This window comes from Urocitellus parryii, chromosome 8 (genome assembly GCF_045843805.1).
Source record: "Urocitellus parryii isolate mUroPar1 chromosome 8, mUroPar1.hap1, whole genome shotgun sequence".
NCBI classification, from domain to species: Eukaryota; Metazoa; Chordata; class Mammalia; order Rodentia; family Sciuridae; genus Urocitellus; species Urocitellus parryii.
In genome coordinates, this window is record NC_135538.1 from 83,557,821 (window position 1) to 83,580,682 (window position 22,862).

The 22,862-nt window shown below is 39.7% G+C and overlaps 1 non-coding gene across 1 annotated transcript; it reads left to right on the top strand.

Annotated features, from left to right (window-relative positions):
- The first annotated feature begins 12,064 nt into the window (after positions 1–12,064).
- Positions 12,065–12,169, top strand: LOC113184626 (U6 spliceosomal RNA). The gene has a single exon (XR_003301023.1). It is a non-coding gene; the product is annotated as a U6 spliceosomal RNA (small nuclear RNA).
- The last annotated feature ends 10,693 nt before the right edge of the window (positions 12,170–22,862 follow it).

Below are 22,862 nucleotides of genomic sequence, written 5' to 3' on the forward strand. Positions count from 1 at the left end.
TCCCTTCTTTCTCAAAGATACACAAGTCTTCTCTAGCCTTTAAACAAGTATACAAAAATCTCCCAGGGACATAAAAAGCATATGTATCCATAATATCTCTAGAATAATACTCAAGAAACTGGAATTAGTGGTTACCTCTGGGGTGAGAAAACAGGCCACCAGGAATAAGAAGGGGAATTAATTTTTACTTTACCAAATGCAGCAGTATTATCTATTCAAATACATTATTTTAAAGCAAAACACCACCAGGCATAATGGTGCATACCTATAATCCTGGCAATTCTGGGAGACTGAGGCAAGAGGATGGCAAATTCAAGGCCAGCCTGAGCAACTTAGGGAGACCCTGTCTCAAAAAATAAAAAGGAGGCTGATTTCAGTGGCACATGCCTGTAATCCTAGCAGCACGAGGCTGAGGCAGGAGAATCAAAAGTTCAAAGCCAGCCTTAGCAATGTAGTGAGGCTCTGTCCCAAAATAAATAAATAAATAGATAAAAAGGAAGGAAGGAAAGGAGAGAGAGAGGGAGGGAGGGAGGAAGGAAGGAAGGAAGGAGGGGGAATGTGACTCGTGGTTAAGTGCTTCTGTTTTAAATCCCCAATACTGAAAAAAAAACAAAAGGGGGGGGGGGCTAGGTACATAGCTCAGTTGTATAGGGGTTCTGGGTTCAATCCCCAGTCCCACCAAATAAATAATAAATAAAATTACCTTTTGCTCAAACTTCTGTATAATATCACCAGGTTTTCAGCTACCTACTAGACATCCCCAACTGGCTATCCCTTTTGCAACTGAAAGTTCAACCTCACTCCCCTCACCTCCTCAAAACCAGCTATACCTGCCACCTTCCTTATTCCTGTTAAGATTTCCCCAGTCATGTAGGCTTGCACCTGGAATCATGTTTTGTTCTTTCCTGGACTCCCATCCCCAACCACACATCTAATCAACTGCCTATCTTTTTTTTTCAATAACAGTTTTTTTATGTCTATAGAATTTTTTTTTTAATCCTTCTGCTATCTCCTAAAAAATAGAGGCTTGTAGCTTTTGTTTCCCCCTGGAGTAGGAAAGACAAATGGTCCCAGTGCCCTGCATGGTGGTGCACACCTGCAATACCAGCAACTCCAAAGGCCGAGGCAGAAGGATCCCAAGTTCAAGGTCCTAATCAACTTAGCAAAACCCTGTCTTAAAATAAAAAGGGCTTGGAATGTGGTTCAGGAGTTTATCCTTTGGTCCTAGAAGGTTGCTCTTCAATTCCACCTCCTTCATGACCCCGGATTTTTCCCACCCTCCCTGATGGAGAGACAATCTCTTCCTTTGATCCATTAAAACACTATATTATTTATTGTTTGGGGTTCTTTAGGTTTGGCTCAAGGATTTAAGCTCAGTTATGAGGAAGAGATAAATTATTCATTTAACAAATATTAAGTATTTCCTCTTTTTGCTAATTAATAATGATAATACCAATAGGCCATTGATGTGCCATTGTTTTCCCTCCCTGGGGCTCAGTCTGGTTCCTGATCACCTTTCTCCTCCTTTCTCATACTTAAGAACACATGTCTGTGTCCTGTTAGATTCTTCACAAACATTTTTTTTTTTTTAAATACCAGAGATTGAACACAGGGGCACTTCCACTGAGCCACATCCCCAGCCATTTTTATTTATTTTGAGACAGGGTCTTTCTAAGTTGCTTAGGGCCTCACTTAGTTGTTGAGGCTGGCTTTGAACTGGGGATCGTCCTCCCTCAGCATCTCTCCTGAGCCACTGGGATTACAGGCATGTGCCGCTGAACCCAGCTCCTTCACAAGCATCTTAAGGGCAAGCTCCATTTGATTCTCACACAATGGCCTCCCTCACAACATGTGCTTAGTCAGTTTTAGGTGTTCAATAAATATTTTGTAAGGAACTGTTTAAATGAACTATAAATTAAAAGTTTTTATTTCACATTGTTTTTTCTTTTTCTTTTTTTGATACTGGGGATTGAACCCAGGGGTACTTTACCACTGTGATACATACCCAAACTTTTTTTTTTTTTTTTTTTTTTTTGTACCAAGGATAGAACTCAGGGGCACTCAACCACTGGCCACATCCCCAGCCATATTTTGTATTTTATTTAGAGATAGGGTCCACTGAGTTGCTTAGCTCCTCGCCATTGCTGAGGCTGGCTTTGAACTCACAATCCTCCTGTCTCAGGCTCCTGAGCTGCTGAGATTACAGGTGCGCCACCACACCCAGCCCCTTTTTATTTTTTATTTGGATATAGGGCCTTCACAATTTATGAGGCCTGAGGCAGGAGGATCCCAAGTTAAGCAATTAAGCAAAACTTTGTCTCAAACAAGAAAGGGGGAGAGAGTTGGGAATGCAGGTCAATGGTAAAGTACCCCTGGGTTCAATCCCTAGTACCAAAAGGGTGGGGTGGGGCTGGGATAAATGTGACCTTAACTTTTTTTTTTTTAAGTTGGAGACAGACACAATACCATTATTATATTTTTATATGGTGCTAAAGATCAAACCCAATGCCCCAAATGTGCTAGGCAGGTATCTTACCACTGAGGCACAACCCCAGCCTACAACCTTAACTCTTATCAAGAAGAAATGGTGCCTTATAGTGAACATATGTAAACCTCAAAATAAGTTATAAGGGCGCTGGGGTTGTGACTTAGCAGTAGAGCGCTCACCTAGCACATGCAAGGCACTGGGCTTGATCTTCAGCACCACATAAAAATAAATAAAGGTATAAAAAATGGCAAAAAAATAAGTTATAAGAAGCAATTATTTGTAAATGACTTCAAAAGTATTTGAGAATAGCTAAATTCTGTATAGGCAAAACACTTCTTCCATTTACTTAAATATTTATTACGCATTCACTAGGTGCCAGGTATTGTTCTTTACACAGGGATAAGGTAGTGGTGGGCGCAGGGGGATACCCCTTTTCTCATAGGGTTCACATTCTTATTTATCAAACCTTTTTCTGCTTCATAAGTTCCAGTCTTTAAAAACTTCCATGCAAAACTTCACCCAACAATCAAATCCTGTGGGAATGAGTATGCCAACTGACCTTGAAAATCAGTTTTATAAAAGAGATGGGGGTGGCACACACCTGTAATCCCAGCAGCTTGGGAGGCTGAGGCAAGAGGATGGCAAGTTCAAAGCCTGCCTCAGCAAAAATGAGGCACTAAGCAACTCAGTGAGACCCTGTCTCAAAATAAAATACAAAATAGGGCTAGGGATGTGGCTCAGTGATCTCAAGTGCCCCTGAGTTCAATTCCTGGTACCAAAAAAAAAAAAAAAAATTAAGACAAATGCTAAAATCAGTCACTATAATGTCATTCTTACTTCAGTATTTGTTTCATTTTTAAAGAAAGCAGAGAATTTTGCTTGAATTTGTGTTTGGCTCCTGTTGCAAAGTGGATTGCCTAGCCTCCTCTCTAAGGGTGGCACATTACTGTTCAAAATAAAATTGCCCCAAACAGAAATATTTATGTAGTATTTAAGTTTGAAGACAGGAAGAGCACCAGGAAATGGCCTGGTTCCTCTCAGTAAAAGCATGTTACTGCCTCAGATAAATAAACATGGGTAAATATGTAATTTCTATTTAAAAATAATAATAATAATAATTTTCTTGTAGAAATATAAATTAAGATAGATTACAAAATCTTTTCGGATGCCTCTGCTTTTTAGAGCAACCATAGTAGAAAAGCCAAACATAAAAGTTCTTACTGATAAAGGATAATAGAGAAAATTGTTTCCAAGAGTTCTGCAACAGAAAGCTAAGTCTAAGCAAAACTGAAAAAAAAAAAAAAAGAAAGAAAGAAAGAAAGAAAGGTAATAAATTTTCTGTCCTCTCTTCTCATGTGCCTTCAGGAGGAAGAACACTAGTAATTTTCCAGAGTGCCTGTTTACTTTCACTTTATCTTGATGTTGGGGGAGGAGGAAACAGAAGTTCCTAGTCACTGCCAGTCGTGTGCTGATAATGGAGTAGCCATTATTGCCCTACTGAGCTGAAAAAGCGCTTGAACTCTCTCTCCCCGCCAGCCACATCCTCAGCCAAAATAGTCTAGACTTTCATGAGGACAAGGGGAGATATAGATATAGATATATAGGTATTATTAAATATACATATACAGCATGAAATCTTTTTTCTTAACCACTCTTGCTGGCTGAACAACTGAAATATGCTCGTATTTTCGACTGTGCCGTCACCTCTCAGGATCAACTGTGCATATTGGTCCCAGTCTTCTTTCAGCATACCACAAATAGCTCCTTGTTGTAAGCATTTTACAGTTTCCCTCCACAGTCTGAAACTTTAGCTTTCCACAGCAATCTGGTTGAGATTGAAAGCAATGTGGGAAGGGTAAATAGTCTGGTCTTTTTAATGCTCAAGGACTGTTTTGTGTGAAGTATTGTGATGTTGTTAGAGTCTGTATATTGTATAAATCACCCATACAATACCTACTATAATGCACTTGGTTTTTTTAACGTTAAAAAAATTTCAGCTGGGCATGGTGGCACACACCTGTAATCCCATGTATTTGGGAGGCTGAGGCAGGAGGATCACAAGTTGGAGGCCAATCTGAACAATTTATTGAGACCCTGTCTCAAAATAAAAACAAAAATGTCTAGAGATAGAGCTAAGTGATCAAGCACCCCTAAGTTCAATCACCAGTACAAAAAAAGAAAAAGAAATAGATGGCAATAGTGCTGTTCAGTGATACAAGGTTTATCATGGGACATACCCAAATCCTGCTTGACCATCAGAGAAGCAAGCATATGCTAACAGCATTTGTATACCACTCTCACATACATTACCTCTGTTTTTTCTGGGCAGCTTCCTCAGACAATAGTCCTACTCTAAAATGGAGTCTACGGATGCTGATGAGTAAGCTTCTCTCCAGGGCAGGCAGTCTTGGGCTATGTAATATTAACTCTTCAGAGTCCCAGTTCCTCTACTCCAAATCTGAGGAGAATATGAACAAAGAAGGTAGAATGGATTATACTAGGACTATCTGAGATGATCAAGTGAGTAAAAATTAAAGGAGATGAGGATATAGTGAACAGATGTGTTCAAAATTGAATGTAGTAGCATCTTGTGGTATGATAAACAATTGAATACAACAGATGTAATGGCACCTACCTGTAGCCCCAGCTACTTGGGAGGTTGAGGGAAAAGGAACAGTTGAGCCTAGGAGTTCAAAACCAGTCTGGGAAACATACTGAGATAACATCTCAAAAAAAAAAAAAACTGCAGCCAGGCGTGATGGCCCACACCTGTAATCCCAGTGACTCAGGAAGCTGAGACTGTCTGAAAGTAAGAAATAAAAAGAACCTGGGGTATATCCCAGTGTAACGTGCCCTGGCTTCAACCCCCAGTACAAAACAAAAGAAAAAGAAAGCCCAGTGCATAGTGGTATGTCCCTGTAATTCTAGCTACCTGGAGGATCACAAAATCGAGAACCTGTCACAAATTTTTTTTATTTTTTATTTTTTTGGTACCAGGGATTGAACCCAGGGACACTTCACCACTGAGCGACATACCCAGCCCCCTTGTTAATTTTTTTTTTTTTTTTTTTAATGAGACAGGATCTCGAAATCCACCTGCCTCAGCTTCCGGAGTCGCTGGGATTACAGGAGGGCACCATCATGCCCAGCATAAAATAATAATTTTATTATGATGATGAAAATGCCTTTCAGTGGGGCTGAGGTTGTAGCTCAATGGTACAGCGCTTGCCTAGCACATGTGAGGCACTGGGTGCCATCCTCAGCACCACATAAAAATAAATGAATAAGGGCTGGGGTTGTGGCTCAGTGGTAGAGTGTTTGCCTTACATGTGTGAGGCACTGGGTTCAATTTTCAGCATTGCATATAAATAAATGAGTAAAATAAAGGGCCATCAAATGAATGAATAAAATAAAGGCATTTTGTCCACCTACCACTAAAAAAAAAAAAAGCAGTTCAGTGGTAGAGCACTTGCCTAACACTGAGAGGCCTTCAGTTCAATCCTCCATACCACAATATAAAGGAAGAAAGTAAATTTGATACCATTAAGTGTTAGCAAAGGATGTAGTGAAATATAAATTCGTTTCCACCAGAGAAGTGGGGAGGATTATAAACTGGTAAATCCATTCAGAAACCAAAAGGGATTATGCCTCTTGGCCCTATATATATGCCACACAACTGAATTTATGTTCCAGAATAATTCTTGCTCAAGTCCATAAAAGAACATATGTACCACACTGTTTATTGTGACACAGCTGGAGGCAACCCCGGTGTTTATCATTAGGGAAATAAAAGTTAAATGTAATGGATGTTTATTAAGGAATGACAGAGTAATAACGTACAGAAACCTCAAGAAGTATTTAGCAAGAAGACTTATAGTTAACACTACTTCCAAAAACTAACCAAAAATACAAAAAAAAAGTGGTGTTTTTCCAAGGATACTTCAGAATTTAGAGCATAATAAACACAATCGAGTGGGTAGTAATGCAGGGGAGGAGAATGAGTAGAGATGAGGGATGAAGGAGGGAAGTAAAAATAAAGACTGTGGGCTTGCACTGAACATAAGGCTCTATAAAGAGAAGGCTATGAGATAAAAATAATTTTTAAGTCAGTACTCTAAGTATGTTAAAGTTGGTCATGGAGAAAATATTTTCTAATTTTTTTTTCTTTTTTTATTGGTTGTTCAAAACATTACAAAGCTCTTGACATATCGTATTTCATACATTAGATTCAAGTGGGTTATGAACTCCCATTTTTACCCCAAATACAGATTGCAGAATCACATCGGTTACACATCCACATTTTTACATAATGCCCTATTAGTAACTGTTGTATTCTGCTACCTTTCCTATCCTCTACTATCCTCCCTCCCCTCCCCTCCCATCTTCTCTCTCTACCCCATCTACTGTAATTATTTCTCTCCTTGTTTATTTTCCCATTCCCCTCACAACCTCTTATATGTAATTTTGTATCCCTCCATTTCCATGCAATTTCCCTTTTCTTTCCCTTTCCCTCCCACCTCATGTCTCTGTTTAATGTTAATCTTTTCTTCCTGCTTTTCCTCCCTGCTCTGTTCTTAGTTGCTCTCATTATATCAAAGAAGACATTTGGTATTTGTTTTTTAGGGATTGGCTAGCTTCACTAAGCATAATCTGCTCCATTTCCCTGCAAATTCCATGATTTTGTCATTTTTTAGTGCTGCATAATACTCCATGGTGTATAAATGCCACATTTTTTTATCCATTCATCTATTGAAGGGCATCTGGGTTGGTTCCACAGTCTAGCAATTGTGAATTGTGCTGCTATGAACATCAATGTGGCAGTATCCCTGTAGTACACTCTTTTAAGTTCTTCAGGGAATAGTCCGAGAAGGATATTTTCTAATTTTTACTCTTCTGTATTTAAAAAAAATTTAGGCCAGGGTTGTAGCTCAGTGGTAGGGCGCTTGCCTCGCATGCATGAGACCCGGGGTTCCATCCTCAGCACCACATAAAAAATTAAAAAATAAACAAATAAAGATATTTTTAAAAAATTATAAGGAATGTGCATTCTTTTAGTAATTAAAAATAAAAGTAATAAAAATTTTGAAAATTAAATTAAAAATGCTGCAGAAGAATAGTTATTGGGAATGTTGGATTAATGTTCATAATATATCTTAGAGTGATTGATTGATTTCTTTTTTTTTTTTTTTCTTTTTTTCTTTTTTGCAGTGCCATGGCATTATACATACAAGGCCACTAGTTATATCCCCAACTCCTACAGCATGAATACTTGGGTGCACTTTACCAGTGAACTTCATCCCCTAAACTCTTTTATTTTAAATTTAGAGACAGGATCTCACTAAATTGCTGAGGCTTGTGATTCTCCTGCCTCCCAAATTGCAGGGACGATAGGCAGGTATCACCACACCTGTCTTTATTTTTTTTTAATTAGGGATTTATTGAGTTATAATTCACTTGCCATAAAATTCACTTTTAAAAATTGTACGATTCAGGGGTTGGGGTTGTAGCTCAGTGGTAGAACACTTGCCTAGCATGCGTAAGGCACTGGGTTCAATTCTCAGCACCACATTTAAATAAATAAAGATCCATCAACAACTAAAAATAATAATTTTTTTAAGTGCACAATTCAGCTAGGTCTAATGGCACATACCTGTAAACCCAGTTTCTCAGGAGGCTGAGACAAAAAGATCACAAAATCAAGCGTAGCTTGCTTGTGCAATTAGCCATATACCCATCACCCCCAGTGTTTTAAAATACTTTATTTAGAGATAGGGTTTCTCTAAGTTGCTTTAGGGCCTCACTATGTCACTGAGGCTGGCTTTAAATTCATGATCCTCCTGCTTCAGCCTTCCAAGCCCCTGGGATCACAGGCATGTACCACTATGCCTGGCAGAAGCTTGGGTAATTTAATGAGACGCTGTCTCAGAACAAAATTTTAAAAATAGCGCTGAGGGTGTAACTCAGTTGTAGAGTGCTTGCCTAGGATGTCCCAGGCCTTGGGTTCAATCCTTAGTACTGAGACAAAAATAAAAGTGTATAGCTCAGGGTTGGGGATTTAATTCAGTGGTAGGGTAATTGTCTAACAGGACCCTGTCCCACAATAAAATAAATAAATAAGTGTGCAACTCAATGACTCTGTGTGTGTGTGTGTGAGTGCATGAACACAGGGCTACTCTACCAATGAGCTACATTCCCAGCCCTTTTTTTTTTTTTTTTTTTTTTTTTTTTTAATTTTGAGACAGTCTCACTAAATTGTGATCCTCCTGCCTCAGCTTTTTGAATGGCTGGGATTTCAGGCATGCACCACTGCAACTGGCCAGTGACTTTTTTTTTTCTTTTTTTTTTTTTTTTTTATTGTTGGTTGTTCAAAACATTTCATAGTTCTTGATATGTCATATTTCACACTTTGATTCAAGTGGGCCAGTGACTTTTAATATATTCACAGAATTACACAGCTAACAAATATCTAATAAGAACATTTTCCCAACAAAAAAAGAAATGTTAGATCCTTTAGCAGTCACTTGCTATTCCCCTCAACCACTAATCTAACTTTTCATCTCTTATTTATTTTTTGTATCAAGGAATAACCCAGGGGCACTTTACCACTGAGCTATAACCCTAAACCTCCCCCCAACCTTTTTTTTTTTTTTTTTTTTGAGATTGGTCTAGCTAAGTAGGTTAAGGTCTCACTAAGTTGCTAAGACTGCTGTCTATCTATCTGCCTCAGCCTCTAGAGTCTATGACCTCCTCCTTGGCTCAAACTCACTGGTTCTAATTCCATTTTCTTTTTCTCTTTCTTTCTTTTTAATAGGCTTTAGTTGTAGACGGACACAATAGCTTTGTTTATTTATCTTTATGTGGTGCTGAGGATCAAACCCAGTGCCTCACCCATGCTAGATGAATGCCCTACCACAGAGCCACAACCCCAACCCCTAATTTCCATTTTCTATAGATATTCTGATTCTGGACTTTAAGTAAATGGAATCGTATAATAAATGGTCCGTTGTGATTGGCTTCATTCTCTTAGCATGTTTTCAAGGTGTCCTGTTGTAAGTAATATAAGTATGTCATTTCTTCTTGTGTGTGTGGTACTGGCGATTGAACCCAGGGCCTCACAAGTGCTCTATTACTGAGCTACATCTCAAGCCTCTTTATTTTTTATTTTGAGATAGAATCTTGCTAAATTGCCCAGTCTGGCCTGGAACTTGCTATCTTCATACTGCTTCAACCTCTAGGATTACAGGCGTATATCACCTCCCAGGGCAAATACATTTTTTTTTTTTTTTAAAGAGAGAGAGAGAGAGAGAATTTTTTTTTAATATTTATTTTTTAGTTTTCGGCAGACACATCTTTGTTTGTATGTGGTGCTGAGGCTTGAAACTGGGCCTCACGCATGCCAGGCCAGTGTGCTACGGCCTGAGCCACATCCCCAGTCCCAAATACATTTTTTATACCATTTTTTGTTTGACCATTCATCTGTTTTTGGTTTTGGTTCTTTGGGTTTTGGGGGGGCTGGGGCAGGCTGGAGTCGCGTCAGATGAGAACACTTTATCTATTGATGGACATATTGAATTGTTTCTATTTTTTTGGCTGTGAAAATAATGCTTCTATGAACATTTGCTTACAGATGTTTTGTATGGGCTTTTGACTTCCATTTCTTTTTACTTTAGTGATACCATTTTTGTTTAAACAAAAGGCCTAGAAAAAAAAAAAAACTGAACACACATCAAAATGTTAACAGCGATTATTTCTGGATAATGGATGAAAGATAATTTAATTTTTTCTGTCTTAGTCTTTTTATTTATTTTAAATTTTTTTTAAAAAAAAAATCATTTAATCAGGAGAAAAACTCAGGGTCAGCCCCTGAACTCCACCCTACTTCCACTCAGTCCAGGATCTCTGGCCTGGAGCTCCAGGCTGGAGTGCCCTGCCCCTCCCGGCTTCAACCTCCTCAAATTTCACACTGCAGGGAGGACAACTGAAGAGGTTTCCGCGGCCTACAAAGTGGCTCCTGTCGATATTAATGTCAGCCCACAAGCCATGCCAAATGACCCATATTTACTGGCCAAAAAGCCAAACTCACATCCCTGGAGGCTGACATTCAGCTCTCCTACTTTCTGCTCCCGATCACAGTTTAAATGTCCATGATTTTATACTTTTAAAGACTCTTTTAAATTAAGAACAGATTTTTAAATCCTACAAACACGTTCTTCTCTCTTCAAGCGCTTGGAATACACCGCATTTTTCACTGCCTAAAAAACACCTCTCGAGGCGCGGATCATTTTACACTGGAATCCTCCAGATTGGAGCCTTTCAGTGGCCAGAGGATGGGTGGGCGTTTCACATCGAGGCGGGGAGAGCCAATATTTATAGCTCTCAGGAAGCATGAGTTTGACTCATATTTCTGCTAACTCGTGAATCAGAACTATCAAAGACGAGATTTCTTTTGTCTCCGGAAAGAAAGTGACTATTAAAGCAACCATCTCTGCGCACTGGCTCGGGGAGAAAAAACACAAAGGAATTTGGAATGACTCAGCCCAGCCTGGGGTGGGAGCCGGCCTCCAGCTGAATGGAAAGTCACTGCGAGGTCTCGGAACCCGCGTCTACACCCGCCCCGACCACTGGGGGGCAGCAGGGATGCTAGGCAAAAAATGACCTTTTAAACCCCTGATTTCTTGATTTTTAGACTAAAATGCAAAATTAGCTTTTAAGACTACAATTATTTACCTGTTTGTTTATTTATTTAGTAGGGTATTGAACACAGGGGCATCTAATGACTGATCTACATCCCCAACCCTTTTTGTTTTTTATTTTGAGATCAGGGACGTGTTAAATCCCTTAGGCTAGCTATGAATTCTCCATCCTCCTTCCTCAGTCTCTCCAGTTGTTGGAATTACAGGTGGACACCCCTGCGCCCTGCAGGATAGTTTTCTGGTAAATTAAGAAAACATGTTTAGGCAGGCACAGTGGACTATGCCTGTAATCCCAGCGACTCGAGAGACTGAGGTAGGGAGATGGCAAGATGGAGACCAGCCTCAGCAAATTTGCAAGCCCTTGTCCCAAAATAAAAAGGGCTGGGGATGCAGCTCATGGTAAAGCGCCTGTCTTCAATACCCAGAAGGGAGAAGGGAAACAGGAGGGGAGGGAGATATCGGGGACTGGGAGGAGAAGAGAGACTAGAGAAAGCAAGAGAGAGAGAAAACTGTGCTGAAAAAAAGAGGGCGAAAGGCTGGGGGAGTGTCAGAGTGCTTGCCTCGCCTGTGTGAGGCCCTGGATTCCGTCCTCAGGAAAAATAAAATAAAAAGTTTGAGAACCCCACATCCTCTAAACCATTGCTTCCAGGCCAGGGAGGGATGAGGGATTCACTACAATGGGAGGAGGCCAGCTTGGACTTCACTGGAAACGAATTGGCCCTTTCTGGCAGAAGTGGAGGAAATTGGCCTGAGGCCTGGGTGGTTAGAAGAACTGAAAAGGCAATCACCTAATACAGAATCTATTGAGCTTGGGTTTCATCTGTGGGATTCAGTTACTGTCGAGGAATCTAGAGGTGCAGCTAACATTTAAAACATCAACAGAGCGCTCCCTTCGGCATCACATATACTAAAATTGGAACGACAGAGAAGATCAGCATGGCCCCTGTACAAGGATGACACGCAAATTCATGAAGCCTTCCATATTTTTCTAACTCTAGAGAGGGCAGAGGGGTTGGAGGGGAAGGGAGTGGGCATGGGGTTATTAATAATAGTGGATGTGATGATCATTATTATCCAAAGTACATGTATGAAGACACGAATTGGTGTGAATATACTTTGTATATAACCAGAAAAAATAATAATAAAGTATATGAAGAAGATTTGGAGATGGGAAACCAGAACTTATTAATTCCCATAAAAATTATAATGATACAATTATGCCTGCGGTGCTCAACTGATTTAAGGGTGACTAGGGCGTTGATACAGGCAATAATCAAAAGGAAGAATAAAGTTAAACTTCAACAATTAAAAAGCTAAGAAACTGTCTCAAAGGCTTTTATTATTTTTTACAATCCTTCCCCCACAGTAAGGTAATGTTATTAAATAATCTAAATCTATTCCCAAAATGGCTCTCTGCCATCTGCTCTGGTGTCTTCTGCCATATCATTGCATATTTATGCATGACTGAGATAAGAGTTTCCTTAACATTGTTATTTCTTTTTTTTTTTTTTGCTTTAAAATATTTTATTGAAAATTTTCCAATAAAATCATGTGCTTGTAAATGAGACAAAACATAAGCAAATACTCTTGTAGCTGCTCAGTTTAATACAGGAAAGATGTTATATTCATAGAAACCGTCCAACATCAGAGCATCCGTTGTGTCAACAAAATCCATAGTAACCAGGGAGAAAGGGTTGCTCTCCACTTGTCATGACAGCCTGAGGATGAAACAGCAGGAACCTAAGCATCCCAACAGTGTCCCATGGGGTAGATTCCAAAAAGTTTTCAGTCTTCAGGTTAGCATAGAATCTCTGTGTGAGGGCACTGCCCTTAGCTGGGCTTGCAGAACTCTCATGCTCTATTTAAGGATTACACACCAATGGACGTCTTAAAACCCCTAAATAAGGAAGTGAAAAACAAAAAAATTATAATTATTAAAAGGGTTCTTGGCCACCAACTTCCCCGAGCCCAGACATTGAGAATTCTGGCACGAGGGGTGTCAGCGCGCTGCGGTGATGGAACATTGTTATTTCGATAACCTGAAGCTGTTCAGTTACCTTTGAGCTCTCATCCTTCAAAATATCAGTACATAATGAGAGAATATTAAATTTAAAACACCCAGTAACAATGCAATGTATAAAACTTAATTTTCATAAAAACTTGTGATTTTTTTATGTACTAGCCCCAAAGAACAATTTAATCTCTGACTTTAATTATACTTGTGAATTATAAAATTATATCTTGTCAATGGAAAGTAAAAGTTACACAAACAAAAATAAATAAATAAATAAAACACCAATAGACTATGTTGTGGACAAGTATTTTTTTTTTCATCTGCAGTGTATTTGCTGGGATGAACTGAGGTCTGAGGTGAGTTGGAAAGTTCCACCAATGCCCTCACAGTCACTGATATGCTAATTAATACATGCTAAGTCCTCTTCACTCTCTTCTTTTCCTATAGATGAGATAACCATATAGTTCACCGTCCAAACCAATACTTTTATTTTTTTTTAAATATTTATTTTATTTTTTTTAGTTATTGGCAGACACAACATCTTTGTTTGTATGTGGTGCTGAGGATCGAACCCAGGCCGCATGCATGCCAGGCGAGCCCGCTACCGCTTGAGCCACATCCCCAGCCCAAACCAATACTTTTAAAAGGGAAAGGAGCCTACCACAGTGGTGTATGGCCGTATGTAATTCTATTTACAAGGAGGCTAAGGCAGGAGAATCACAAGGTGGAGCCCAGACTGGGCAACTTAACAAGACCCTCTCTCCAAAATAAAAATAAAAAGGGCCATGAATGTAAAAGGGCAGTAAAGTGCCCCTGAGTTCAATCCCCAGTACTGGAATGGGGGAGCAGAGGGAAATGGATGCTATTAATGTAACCGAAAGCTCAGTCCTGTCCTCACCAATCCAATAACGAAGACAAGGTCTTGAGAAAAAGGAAAATGCTTTGCTAGCAAAGGAGAAACACAGGGAACTCCTGTCCCAAAGGCTGTGGGGCTTTTACAGAGGTGATTCAGAGAAAATGAGATTAGGGAGGAGAGATCAGGGAGGAGAAGTTTAGGGAAAAGAAGATTGAGAAAAAGAAAAAAAAAATACATAAGTTTCAAAGCCACAAGGGATATAGTCAAAGCATCAAGAGAATTCCTGTTACATTAATACTTACGTAACAGCAGAAAACTTGTCCCAGCCTAAGTAAGGTACTAGTATTTCACCTTGGGAAACTTGAGCAATTTATCAAAATTCAGTGGGTACAGTAGTGTATGCCTATAATCCCAGCGGCTCAGGAGGCTAGTCAGGAGGATCATAGGTAGAGGTCAGCCTCAGCAACTTAGTGAGGCCTAAGCAACTTAGAGAGACTCTGTCTCAAAATGAAAAATAAAAAAGGCTGGGAAAGTAGGTAAGTGACAAAGTGCCCCTGGGTTTAATCCCCAGTATCAAACAAACAAACAAATAAAACTCTATAGAGTCTGTGCTGCTAAATCCTAAAACTTGCACTGACCTGATCTGTGAATGCTTCCTAAGGGCAATAGGAGAGCTGAAAATAAGCTTGAGTACACTTATTTGCTAAAGTACTTAAAGATACATTTTATTGCTGCCCATACCTCTAATAAATGCTCCCATTAGCCATCCCCAAATAAAAGCTGTTACAAGAACTCACCCCAGTGCTTTAAGACTATCAGCCAGTGTGACCCCATCTTCTTTCCCTGTAATCCTTAGCTGAAGCTAAACTGAAAACTCCATGTTTTCCTGCCTCAGCATTTTCTCTAGGCTTTTCCCTCTACCTAGAAAGTCTCCCAAGCCATCCCTCTCTACACAACTTCTTTTATTGAAATTCCATTTACTTTCAAGGCCCAGATCAAACTGGCATTCCATTGTCACACAAGACAGAATCTCTCCAAAGTCTGAAATCCTACAGCCTTTATCTGCACCACTCACAGGCCCACATATCTTATCTCCTCTACTCAGTCAGCAATTTCTTTTCCACACAATACTTAGCACAGCACATTTCCACATAAATAGTTCTCAGTGAATGTATAGCACTACATTGTTTGCCCTTCATCCATCCTCTCTGCTAAATATCTGCAAAAAAATATGAAGCATTGATCATAAAAAGACTTAAAAAAAAAAAAAGCCTTTTTCTTTTTTTTACTGGGAATTGAACCCATGGTCATTCTTCCACTGAACTACATCCCTGGCCCTTATTTAATTTATTTATTTGATTATTTATTTATATTTTGAGACTGGGTTTTACTAAGTTGTTAAGGGCTGGCCTTTCTAACTTATTATCCTCCTGCCTCAGCTTCCTGAGTTGCTTGGATTATAGGCATGAGTCACTAAGCCCAATTTTCTTCTTTTTTTTTTTTTTTTAAAGAGGAAGAGAAGAGAGATGAGAGATGTAGGAGAAGAGGAATAGATTCTTTTTTTTAAATGGAAATATCTTTATTTCATTTTTTTAAGAGAGAGATAATTTTAATATTTCTTTTTTAGTTTTCGGCGGACACAACATCTTTGTTGGTATGTGGTGCTGAGGATCGAACCCGGGCTGCATGCATGCCAGGCGAGCGCGCTACTGCTTGAGCCACATCCCCAGCCCAAGCCCAATTTTCTTTTTCTTTCTTCTCTCTCTCTCTCTCTGTTTTATTTTTCTTCTTTGTACTGGGAATTGAACCAGGGGCCTTGCATATGCTAGATAAGTGCTGTACCACTGAGCTATATCCCCATTACTCCCTGAACCACCCTGCCAATCCTTTTAAAAATTTTTTTTGGAGGGAGGGTACCAGAAATTGAACCCAGGGACACTTAACCAATGAGCCTCATCTCCAGCCTTTTTCGTATTTTATTTTGAGACAGGGTCTCAGTAAGTTGCTTAGGGCCTTGATAAATTGCTAAGAGGGCTTTGAAGTTGGGATCCTCCTACCTCAACCTCCCAAGTGGCTAGGATTATATGTGTACACCCACACCTAGCTCTTGCCAGTCCTTTTTTTTTTTTTTTTTTTTTTTTTTGTGTGTGTGTGTGTGTGTGGTGCTGAGAATTGAACCCAGGGTCTTATGCATGCAAGGTAAGCACTCTACCAACTGAGCTATTTCCCCTTTCCCCTGCCCTTGCCAGTTCTTTTTATTTTATTTTATTTTTTATTTTTTTTAAAGGACAAAGGATAAAGGGATCTATTTTTTTTTTTAAGAGAGAGAGAGAGAGAGAGAGAGAGAGAGAGAGAGAATTTTAATATTTATTTTTTAGTTCTCGGCAGACACAACATCTTTGTTTGTATGTGGTGCTGAGGATCGAACCTGGGGCCGCAAGCATGCCAGGCGAGCGCGCTACCACTTAAGCCACATCCCCAGCCCCTGTTTTTATTTTAAATCTTAATTTTGAGGCAAGTTTTCCCTAAAATGCTCAGGTTGGCCTTAAATTTGCAATTCTCCTGTCTCAGCCTCCAAAGTTGCTGGAATTAAAAATGTATACCATCACACCAAGAAAACCGTGATTTTGTTCAGGAATCTATTCCCATCAAGTTCTGAAAAGCTCCAGTGGCCACATTAAGAAAAGTAAAATAAACTGGTGAAATTAATTTTAGTAAAATGTATTTATTTAACCCAATATATCCAAAACAGAAGTGGGGAAGATAGCACAGTGGTAAAACACTTGTCTAACATGCTTAACACATTGGGCTTGATCCCCAGAAATGTAAAAAAGAAGAAAAAAGAGAGAGAGAGAGAAGCCTAGTATATCCAAAACATCATTTAAACATGTAATCAGGCTGGGGCGCAAAGGTGCACACCTGTAATCACAACTACTCAGGAAGCTGAAGCAGGAGGATCGAAAATTCAAGACTAGCCTTGGCAACTTAGTAAGGCCCTAATCAATTTAGGGAGATACTATCTCAAAATAAAAATGTAAAAATGGAGTGCCCCTGGGTTCAACATCTTGTATTCCCCAAAGCAAAACAAATTCTATGTATAATACATATAAAAAACATTAGAGGCTTTACTTACGTGTATGTGTGTATAAAATTCTCTTACACGGAGCTGGGCATGTGGCTCAAGCGGTAGCGCACTCACCTGACATGCGTGCGGCCCGGTTTCGATCCACAGCACCACATACAAACAAAGATGTTGTGTCCGCCAAAAACTAAAAAATAAATATTAAAATTCTCTCTCTCTCTCTAAAAAAAAAAAAAAAAATTCTTTTACATCTGAAATGTATTTTACACTTACAACATATATTATTTCAGACCAGCCACAGTTCAGGAGCTCAATTGCCACTAATGTCTAGTAACTGGCATACTGGACAGGGCAGGTTTGAGCCCATCAGCACAACATTCCCATGGTAGCCATTATTGGTCCAGTAGTGTGGTTGGCTGGAGACCTAAATTGGGCCAGTCAGACCAAAGCACCTGATTTATTGTCCCTGTTTTGGAGAGGTTTCCACCTGTTGGTAGAGACCGAGGGAGCCTGTAGGTCTGATTGCCATTGGCAGTCTTAGTGAAAATTATCTTGAAACTATGAGGAAATCAGACAGGACTAGCATTAGGATGATGCCAACTCTCAGGATAGAAGGAGTAGGAGGACAAAAGGACTCCTGCTTCCTTTTTGGGAGGCGAGGGTACTCGGCCACTGAGACATATCCCCAGCCCTATTTTGTATTTCATTTATAGACAGGGTCTCACTCACTGAGTTGTTTATCGCCTCAGTTTTGCTGAGACTGGCTTTGAACTCGCAATCCTCCTGCCTCAGCCTCCCAAGCTTCTGGGATTACAGGTGTGCGTCATGGTGCCTGCTTCTTTATTAACATCACTGATCATATAGGGCCTGCAACTCACTCTACTTCTGGTTAGAAAAAAATATATTTTCCTTTCATTTAAACTAGACTGAGTAAGAGTTTTCAGAGCATCAAGTGAGAGCTAACTCTTAAATCTAGGTCTACAATCTCCTATGCCCAGGTTCCTCCACCAGCATTCCTCACAAGAAAGATATTTAGCTAATTCTTTTTTTTTTAATATTTATTTTTTAGTTGTACACAATACCTTTATTTTGTTTGTTTTTTAATGTGGTGCTGAGGATCAAACCCCGGGCCTTGCACGTGCTAGGCGAGCACTCTACCACTGAGCCACAACCCCAGCCCTGGCTAATTCTTTTGGATCCCTCTTAGGATCTTTCTGTGGCTCAGTGGTGTTAACTGCCAGTGAATTAGAAGTAAAGATCCCTTATTCACCAGGTGCACCAGCATAGCTGCAGATGTCATCTTGGAGCACAGAAGTCCCTTCCCCAGCAGCTGCTATTGCAATGTGCTTTCAAGGTAGCCAGAGCTTGCACAATTTCCCAGAGCAGACATTTGTCACATCCCTGAAATACCTCTCCTAGATTGGATTGACCCTGGGGCTGGCCCAAAGCTGAACAAGCAGGAGCCCTTTGCCAGGAGACAGCCCATAAAGCCACATTTTCTGCTGTTGATAGGACAGTGTTTTCTGGCAGAGGCCTAGACCTACTGCTTGTATGAGTCATTTGAAAGAAAAGCCAGAAAGTCTGATGACAGAATTGACAAACACTGGGCCATAGATTAAAGAGGAGCAGCAATAAGAAAATGGACTAAAGAAATGCCACTATGTGAGTGATAGAAAAATGCTCCTAAGGGCTGGGGTTGTGGCTCAGTGGTAAGGCCCTGGGTTCAAGCCTCAGCCCTACATAAAAATGAATAAAATAAAGGTATTGTGTCCATCTACAACTAAAACAATTTTATTTAAAAAAACGAAGCATGCTTATAAGCTCAATTCAGCACGTGTTACTTAGAAGCAGCTACAGTGCATGTACAAACCTGCTCTAAGGCAAACATACTTTATGGTTCACTTAAAATGTACAGGTCTTATAGCTCCAAAACTAGAAGGGAAGGCAGAGCCACAATTAACAAAGACACTCTTCCAATCTGTCTCAGAGAATACACCATGCACCAGTCAGTCAAAAGTAGTAATGTGGAGGTCTAGAAAGGTCACCCCAGTGATAGAGCACTTCCTAGCATGTGTGGGTCCTGGGTTCAATCCCCAGTGCTAAAAAAAAAAAAAAAAAAAAAAGGACTACATGGTATAGTGAAAATCTATGTGACTTCTAGCCAAAGATCTGTCACTCAGTGCTGGTACAGTGGGCAAGTCACAGGCTTCCTTAAGGCTCTGTTTTCTAGTCTTTAAAATGCCTTCTTAATATTCCTCAGCTTTGGAAGGGTGGTTTTCTACAATGTAAAATTCTTTGTAAGCCATTAAATTCTGTGTTTTTTTTTTAAATATTTATTTATTTTTTAGTTTTTTTCAGCAGACACAACATCTTTCTTTGTATGTGGTGCTGAGGATCGAACCCGGGCCGCACGCATGCCAGGCGAGTGCGCTACCGCTTGAGCCACATCCCCAGCCCTGTAAGTGTTTAACATTGTAATTTTTTGGGGGGGAGCGGATATTGGGGATTAAACCCAGGGGTGCTTAACCACTGAGCCACATCCTCAGCCCTTTTTTGTATTTTATTTAGACACGGGGTCTCACCGAGTTGCTTAGGGCCTCTATAAATTGCTGAGATTGTTTTTGAACTCGTGATCCCCCTGCCTCAGCCTCCTGAGACCCTGGGATTACATGCACCACCATGCCTGGGTTATGACTTCTTTTTATAAGGAAAAAAGTGCTCATGGGTTTGTTTCTTTTTGTTTACTTTCTTTCCTTTTTTTTTTTTTTTTTTTTTTTTTTTTTTTGAGATCTTGCTGTATTGCCCAAGCTGGCAACTCTTGGACTCAAGCAATCAATCTTCCTGCCTTAGCTTCGGGAGTAGTTGCGATTGTAGGAAAAGGCACTAGCTTGCTCTCAACTTTGAGGGCTCAATTTTTAAAAAATAAAAATTACCATCTGTTAAATCTAGAGGCTAGTTATATTAGTAACATATTAGTTGCTGTACTTTTAAATGTTTGAAATATTCTACTGGGCTTTGTGGCAGACACCTGTAATTCCCACAATTTGAGAGGCTGAGACAAGAGGATTGCAAGTTCAAAGCCAGCCTCAGCAATTTAGTGAGGCCCTAAGTGACTTAGCGAGACCCTGTCTCAAAATGAAAAATAAAAAGGGGTGTGAATGTGACTCAGTGTTTAAGTACCCCTGGGTTCAATCTCCAGTACCACCGCCCTCCCCCCCCCCAAAAAAAAAGACTGCATCTCCTGTCTTTTTTGAGGGAAAGAACTGATCTTTGAACTCAGGGGCACTTGACCACTGAGCCACATCCCCAGGCCTACTTTGTATTTTATTTAGAGATGGGGTCTCACTGAGTTGCTTAGTGCCTTGTTATTACTGAGACTAGCTTCAAACTTGTGATCCTCCTGCCTCAGCCTCCCAAACTGCTGGGATTACAAGTGTGAACCACCGAGCCTAGCTCCTTTTCTCTTTTGTACTAAACACAAATGCATCTGAATGTTGTAAGGAAATCTGCCTAAAAAGAATCTGAGGGCTGGAGATGTAGCTCAGTGGTAGTGCGCTTGCCTAGCATGTGTGAGGCAATGAGTTCAATCTTCAGCATCACATAAAAATAAACAAATAAAAGGTATTGTGTCCATCTTCAACTAAAAATATTTTACAAAACAAGAAGAATCTAAGCCTGTCTCAATGGCACGTATCTGTAATCCCAGTAACTCAGGAGACTGAGGCAGGAGGATTCAAAGTTCAAAGCCAGCCTTAGGTATTTAACTAGGACTTAAGCAATTTAGCAAGACCCTGTCTCAAAAATAGAATAACAACAACAACAATGTAACAATAAGAGCTGGGGATGTGGTTCAGTGGTTAGGTACCCCTCAGTCAATCCCTGATACCAAAAAAAAAAAAAAAAAGGATGGGGATGGAAACGTAGCTCAGCAGTAAAGCACCCCTGGGTTCACTCAATAGTATGAAAAAAAATTTTTTTTTGATAGCTACATATCAGAGAATAACTGTATGACTGTGCTTAAAATAAACTTAATTTATACTAAAATTGTAAAAGGAAAGGAAATTTTGATGAGAACATCCCTCTTTCTATAGACAGTCAAGACTAAAAGTATAAATTTGAAATGAGAAATTTTAACATTGATAATCTGGGCTGGGCTGAGGTTGTGGCTCAGCGATAGAATGCACACCTAGCATGTGCAGGGCCGTGGGTTTGATCCTCAGCACCACATAAAAATAATAAATAAATAAAATAAAGATATTATGTTGTGGGCTGGGGATGTGGCTCAAGTGGTAGCGCGCTCGCCTGGGGTGTGTGCGGCCCGGGTTTGATCCTCAGCACCACATACAAAGATGTTGTGTCTGCTGAAAACTAAAAAATAAATAAAATCTTAAAAAAAAAAAAAAAAAAAAGATATTATGTTGAACTACAACTAAAAAATAAATGTTAAAAAAAATAACATTGATAAGCTAACTAATCAGTCCCAAATCAGGTAAAAGTGGTTCATGTCAGTAATCCCAGCAATCTGGGAGGCTGAGGAAGGAGAATGACAGGTTCAAATCCAGCCTAGGTAACTTAGCACGACCCTGTCTTATAATAATAAAAAGGGCTTAAGATGTAGTCTATTTGTAGAGTGCACCCAAAAGAAAGTTGTACAAACTTGGAGAAAATTTATATTGTTTGGTCTAATGGGAACAATCTCCTTCTGATGAGTCTTAACCTTTTTCCTATGACAGTGATAATATTCAAACAATATGACTGTTTTTAAGGTTAATAAACTTTAAAGTTAAAATTAATGTACTAAAACCCCCAGTTATTTGTGTCATACTTTCTGAAATTTTCCTACTGCATATTTAACCAATCTATTCTAAATGATATTATCCAGGGCGAAAGCAGGTATATCTAGTTTTGTGGGCAACTGCTTTACTTGATGTCTTTGCTTACCTTTCCAGTTCCATCTGCTGCCACTCCTTGGCCACAGGCAGCCATGAGCAAGTCAGTTGCTTTCTTACCTCCTTGTCTTTATACACATTGTTTCCTCGATCTAGATTAGAGTCTCCCTACTGGGGTCCCTACCCAAAACCCAGGTCCATTATCATCTCCTCCAGGTAATTTTTTTGGGCTCCATCAGTCGGGTATTTGGTATATACCTGCCTGTCACTCCTTATAGCTTTGTAGGAATTATCTGCTTTCACATTTGTCTCCTCTAGAACCCTGAGAGTCCTAATGATCTGACACTATAATCTACTCATCTTTGTTGTTTTTTTTTTTTTTTCCTTTTTTGGAACTCAGGGGCTCTTAACCAGTAAGCCACATCCCTAATCCTTTTTAATTTTGATTTTGAGACAGGGTCTCACTAAATACTTAGGGCCTCACTAAGTTGTGAAGCTGGCCTTGAACTTGTGATCTTCTTGCCTCAGCCTCTGGAGCAGCTGGGATTACAGTCCTATACCACCATGCCTAGCCCATCTTTGTACTTCTAATGTCAAGTATGGTGCCAGACATTGAATTAATGTTTAGTAGACAAGTGACTGAGAATTAACAGACAAATGAGTGAATAAATGCATGTGGCACAACCAAGCTGTACTTAAAATAATTTAATCTTTGTGTGCCATTAGGGAACATACAGAAAATGGTGAAGCACGATAAACATACCCAAAGAGGAAGCACTTAATAAGTATGCATTTAGATAAACAGAGAGACTCCTGATTATGTGTGTGGAACACAACTGA